Raw genomic sequence first — 7,024 nt, forward strand, 5'->3', positions numbered from 1 at the left:
AAAATAGCTGTTTTGCGAAAGCATCATCTTGCGAAATGCGGTTCCGCATTTGAATGCATTGAAATCCATTTAATGTGTTCCAATGGGGGAAATCATCATCATTTTGCGAAAATCGGCCATAGGAAAACCATTTTGCGAAGCGCGGATCAGCTGTCAAAATTGCTGTCTTGCAAAAAACGGTTCCAAAAACACTTGTTTTGCGAGTCGCGGACCTAGCTGTCAAAATCATCGGGGAAAAAACCATCTTGCGAAGCACTGTCCAAAACATCGTCCAGCAAAAATCGTCCATAGGAAACACCATTTTGCAAAGCGCTATAGCGATTGCAAAAACTCATCATCTAGCAAATAAACCATTTTGCGAGGTAATCGTCTAGCGGGGCACCATTGTATTCCCTTGATTCAAATAGGCCTACTCTATTTGCAACTTGCGTTAGCACAATGTTGCATCTACAGTAGACACATATGAACCAATGGGATTTATAGAATAAGGGAGTTAAGAGGGGACCTATAAAATACATCTGACAGATGGTTGTCTGTTGTGGAAGAATTGCTTATGCTTACTATACTAAGCAACAGGATTTCATCCACTGTATGTTTCAGAGCACCTGTTTAGCCTAGCATCTTGCTTGTGAAAAAAAACCTGTAATAGTATAGGAAACAGTAGGAAAATGTGGTGCAATTAAGCACCCCAGTCTCTCCAGGGAAGCCACATACCCCTGCCTTTTGTATTCAGGAGATTCTCTGGTAAAACAGCTTGCATCCTGGACATGGCTTTGTTTTCCACAGCACTCTGCTAGTCTGCCTAATAATTGGCATTTCTCTCCTCTGCCACCTTACACCTATGCAGAAGGCTAGGCTTCATCTCTCCCTGGCAAGGAGGATGGACTACCTGCTGCTGCTGTTGAAGGCAACCATCTCCCTTGGCAAACTCCTGCTTCTGTTGCTATGGAGACCGGAGCTCCCGCAAAGCCAGCTCACTTCTACCAGAATTCTTACTGTAATCATGTAAGACCATAAGGATGGGAGGATAACAAAAGCTCTCTCTGCGAAAGGGTTTTAGGAGAACCAGGTTTTCAGAGGAGTGGAACAGGAGGCTTAAAACAATGTTCCAAGAGGCGAATTATGAACTGCTGAACTGACCCCTGTTAGGCAAGTCCAAGCCAAACAAGAAACAACAATTGTGCACACGGAGACCAGTCTTCAAATGTGACTGGAACAGTGTTAAATGCTTCAACAATAAAATATCTACCTGGGTGCAAATGACCAGTGGCTTCAGTTGGGACCCAGTCTAGTGATCTGGATCTGACAAACATTTTGCTAAAAAAATAATCAGGTAAGTTGCCACATCTTTCTGGAATGTATGTCTTCTGTAAGCAGTCTCTACAGCTACCTAAATTTATTTGTAAATATCATTATTTCAATTGGAATTCTCCTTACTGTTTAATGCCTGAAAACACTGCAGCTTCCAATGGGCATGTTAAAGCACAGGAAATAAGAAAAACATGCACAGGAAATACAGGACAACATTTGGTGACGACTGATAAGTTCCTGAACATTTTTACCTTCTGGAATTGTCATGAAGCAAAAAAAAAAAAAACTGCTGTTAATGTTTTGCCTTTTGGAGCTGTAGTAAATGTGACACTCATGAGGAAGGGACACAGTGCAGTAAAAAGGTACACTAGACATGAAGGCCAATCCAAGCTCAATCCTTCAGATTTTCAGTGATGAAAAGATTATGTGTGATGCAGAAGACCTTGGCTTAAGGCCCCGGAGAACTGTTTCCAGTTAAAGTGATCTGTACTGGGCTTGGTGGACAAATATTCTGTCCTGGCACAAGACAGTTTCCATAGACCTGAGTTGAAGAAGCAGAAGAAGCAGAAGCAGAAGCAGAAGCAGAAGCAGAAGCAGAAGCAGAAGAAGAAGAAGAAGAAGAAGAAGAAGAAGAAGAAGAAGAAGAAGAAGAAGAAGAAGAAGAAGAAGAAGAAGAAGAAGAAGAAGAAGTGGATCAAAAAACATGGAAACTAATGAACATGCATAACACACTACATCCGAAAAGTGATGTGAACAGATTATATTTATCATGAAAAATCGGAGGCCGTTGATTATTGCAAATACAGCAGGTAGTAGAGGAGGAAAAAAGAAGCCTAAATGATTATATCAGTACAAGAAGAGAAAAATTACTTAAAACAGTGGAAAGGGAGAATATTTTGAAAACCTCAGAAACAAAGGCTCAATATAAGAAACAACAAACTGAAAATAAATTAAACAGATGGAAAATAAACCACTACATGGACAACACCTTAGAAATATTGATGGAAAGCATGATCATAATTCAACATGTGTATCGCTAAAATTGGGGACTCTTAAGAAACCAAAGACTTGATTTTGCTGCACAAGAACAAGCACTCCAAACCAATATGATGGTGGTGGCGGTGGTGGTGGTGGTGGTGGTGGTGGTGGTTGTCGTCGTCGTCATCATCATCATCATCATCATCATCATCATCATCATCATCATCATCATCATCATCATCATCATCATCATCATCATCATCATATACCACATAAAGAAACAGCCATATTACAACAGCAGGAAAGGGGGAGGAGTTAACAACAAAACAAAACAAAGACAAATAAATATATGCAGGAAAATACTTGCTTTCATTCAATATCTAAAATGTTCTTTTTTTAAAATTATGACATACAAACTCAAAAACATTAGCTATCTAATATATAATTCACAAGACAAAAATACAAAAAGAAAAACTACTAACTAAACATCCCTCCTCCCCCTTTGGAACAGAGATTCCATCGTCGTCTGGACCTCAAGTGTCTTCAAAAGCATTCCGGTAAGCACTGAGTTTGCTATAGACTAAGTTTCCCCCTGAAGTCCTGTCTTTTTCTGGGCCCAATTATGTATCAGCTTCACAAAGCTTTACAAAGTCTCTTGGTTGATCCCGTAGTGCCTCTGAAAGCATGTTTAGTATTGAAATGTCCAGTAGCTTCTTTAATAGCTCATCCATCATTGGTGTCTCTTCATTCTTCCATTTTTCAGTCCAGAGTAACCTAGCTTCTGTAAATATATACAGTAGACTATATTTTATTTTCTTATCAATAATTTCTGGCATAATATTCAATGATAACATTTCAGGTTAAAAATTAATTTTTGTTGAACAGTTACTTTTGTCATTTCCCAAACCTGTATCCTTTTTTTTTTTTTTTTTTTTTTTTTTTTTTTTTTTGCTTTTTCACATGACCACCACATATGATAGTAAGTCCCTGGATGATCAAGCCAGTGAATCTTAGAGAAAATATCCTTAAAATGTTTCATAGATGGCATTTCACCCCTGTATGATTGGCAAAAATATCAGAAAGTAACAGCAATGTTTGTTGGAAGTGTAAAAAAAAATCTAAAATGCTCTTGACTTTATGACTGTGATATAGTAATCTCTAATACATGCTCTACTCATATCTGTTTCTGGGCCCAAATCATAAAACATTTTCCAACTTTCCTTAATATATATTCTCCAGTTCCACATAGTGTCTCTGATAAACAATCCATTTCTGCAATATCTAGCAATTTTTAAAGTACGGTAACTCCTCTTTCTTCAGGTTTTCCTGCGTTTTCCACCTCTGGGCCCAGATCAGCCTTGCAGCTCCAAATACGTGCAACAACATATATTTAATTTTTTGTCAATAATTTCTGACATTATATTCAACAAAAACATTTCTGGTTTGAAAGTTATTTCTTGATGTATAATTTCTTGTGAAATATCTTTTGTCTGTCTCCAAAAGATTTTTGCTTTAGTGCAAGTCCACCATATATGAAAAAAGTTCCTTTCTTTTAGCTTGAATCTCTAGTAATTTTTTATTATCCCTATCTATAAAATATTTACTTTCTAGATCTTTTAATGATTTTTCTATTTTTCTTATATTTTCTTCTCTCAATTTTTTTTTATTTTACAGGATTCTCTTATAGCAATTCCTCTGATAACCACTTGTATAGTGTCCCATAACACTCCTATTTTGTTCCCACATGCTTCATTAATTGACCATATTTCCAACCATACTTTCTTAACTTTATCCACTACATCTGGATACAGAAAAATATTGGAGTCTATTCTCCATCTCTTTGCTTCTCTATATTCCTTCTTTACTTCTGTCTCCATCACCATCAATGCATGATCCATTATCGTTATCACATTAATATTTGTATCTACTACTTTTGAAATTAATTTTTGCGATATGAACATAAAATCTATCCTTGAATAACTATTATGTACAGAAGAGTAATATGTAAACTTTCTTTCGTCCCCCTTCAGTTCTCTCCATAGGTCTCTTAAATCCATAGTTTTTAACGTCTTACTCAAGAGGGTACTTCTTTTGTTCAACTCGTCTTTTTTACATACTGATTTATCCTTTACTTTATCCAGAACCATGTTGAAGTCTCCTGCCATAATCATATATCCCTTTCTAACCTTCTCCATCTCTTTAAACACAATTTTATAAAATGCCCCTTGATTCATATTCGGTGCATAGATGTTTATTAATGTATAATCTTCTTCCCCCATTTGACCCAGAATTATCAAATACCGTTACTCTTTTATTATATTACTTCTTTTACCATAAATTCACAGTTTAGATATTAATAGTCCTACTCCTTTAGATTTGGAAGTCCCAAATCCTTTTTCATAAATGTTTCTATTTCGTAATTTCAACTCATTAACTCCATCCTTCAATTGATGTGTCTCTTGTAGATAAAAAATATCAACCTTGTTTTTCTTCAATGTTTGCTGGATTCTACAATTTCAATGATTCTACAGTGGTGCCTTGCAAGATGAGTGCTTCGTTTAACGAAGAAATCACATAACGAAGAAGTTTTTGCGATCACAAAAGCGATCGCAAAACCATGTTTCCTATGGGTTTTTTTCTCTTTGTAATGATCGGTTACCTGCTTCGCTAACCGATTATCACAAAACGAAGATTTTCGCACGGCTGATTGGCAGTTTCAAAATGGCCACCAGGTTAAAAAAATGGCCGCCTGCTGTTTTCTGAGACGGATTCCTCGCTGCACGGGCAGCGAAAATGGCCGCGCTATGGAAGATCTTCGCTGGACAGTGAGTTTCAAGCCCATAGGAACGCATTAATTGGGTTTTAATGTGTTTCTATGGGCTTTTAAAAATCGCTTTACGATGTTTTCATTGTACAGCGATTTCACTGTAATGAATTAACATCGTAATGTGAGGCACCACTGTATTCCCCTTCTCTTTGTTACAGTCCCTAGGCCTTTCACATTTAAAGTAGCTACCCTTATGTTTTTCCCCATATCCTTTCCATATTCTGTCTTTTATTTGGTCCCGTTGTGCATCCCACAAAACAACAATAAAGACAAAACCACTATAAAAAACCAAATTCATCTATTCCTCTAACTAATCTCCTATCCCTAACTTCCCTCTACACATATAAACTCTTTTTCTCCCTCCCCTTTCCCCGCGCCTCACTAAAGTTTGACGCGAGCCCTGTGAGGGGTTGAGACGTCACCCACACTAGTCTGGGTCCCAGCCAAATCCTTATCCTTTAATACCTTCCCTCATTATTATTTATTATTTATCCTTAAGCATTCTTTTCATTTTTTTCTTCAATCCCAAAAGTGAAAAAAGAAAAAAAAAGAAAAAACCCACCATGAAAACAAACAGAAGGGGGGAAGAGAGAGAAGTAAAAATCTTAAAAAAAATAAAACCAGAGACCAATTACCGTGTTTAAAAAAAGCAAAGAAAGGGGGGGGGGAACCCACACCGGTGGGGAGGGAAAAAAGGCCAACAGGATAACGAAAAAAAGGAAAAAAAATTAAAAAATCTTTTAAAATAAAAACCACAGGCCAATTACCATGTTTAAAAAAGCAAAGAAGAAAAGAAAAAGAAAGAAAAGAAAAAGAAAGAAAAAATCCACCAGTGGGAGGAAAAAAGCCCACCAGGAAAACAAGCAAAAGAGAAAAAGAAGAAAAAAGAAAATAAAAAATAAAAACCATGGGCCAATTACCGTGTTAAAAAAAAAAAGGGCGGGAGGGAGGAGTCATCAAACGTCCAATAACCTCCAATAATTTCTTCCATTCAGAATATCTTCTCTTTTAAACCACCACTCATTGCAGGCCTACTTGCTTGCACCTTGGTCACTTTCATCTTCTTGCCAGAGCCCCCACGCCACTATCAGATTCTTACCATCTTTGAAAGAGTAGATTTTGGTATATCTCCATTCTTCCATCATTAAAGAGGGTTGAGTAAATGCTTCTAACAGTGCTACCCAGATCAGGATTTTTTAAATACATTTGCTCCCAGAACCTTTGCCACGCCTGGTATAATGATTTCCTTACCATGTGATCGAAAAAAAGTTACTTGATCTTTACCCTTGACATACCATATACAGTGGTGCCCCGCATAGCGAGGTTAATCCATTCCGGATTAACCTTCGCTATGCGAAAACATCGCTGTACGGGGCAGGAAAAGCCTATTGGAACGCATTAAACTTAGTTTAATGTGTTCCAATAGGCGCCAAAACTTACCCTTCCAGCGATGTTTTCGCTGGTCCGGCGGCCATTTTGGAGCCGCCGATCAGCTGTTCTGCGGCTCCAAAATGGCCGCCGGATGACCTGAAATGGCCCCCTGTCAGTGTTTTCGCGCCCTCCCCTTGCTTACCGAGGTCGCGAAAACGCTGGGGGGGCATTTCGGGTCGTCCGCAGCCATTTTGGAGCCGCCGATCAGCTGTTCGGCGGCTCCAAAATGGCCGCCGGACGCCCCAATCGTCGCAAAGCGAGTGCGGTGATTGGGGCAGCTCCGTATAGCGATCCCCAAAAAGGGATCGCTATACGGATTCTTCGTTATACAGTGCGCTCATTAAGCGAGGCACCACTGTATATGCATGCCATCCTAATCTTAAATCATGCCCTTCTAATTTTAAAATTCTTTCATCTTCCAACCTAATCCATTCCTTTATCCAGTTCAATACCGAAGCCTTGTAATCTGTTTGTGCA

Source organism: Pogona vitticeps, chromosome 1 (assembly GCF_051106095.1).
Source record: "Pogona vitticeps strain Pit_001003342236 chromosome 1, PviZW2.1, whole genome shotgun sequence".
Lineage (NCBI taxonomy): Eukaryota > Metazoa > Chordata > Lepidosauria > Squamata > Agamidae > Pogona > Pogona vitticeps.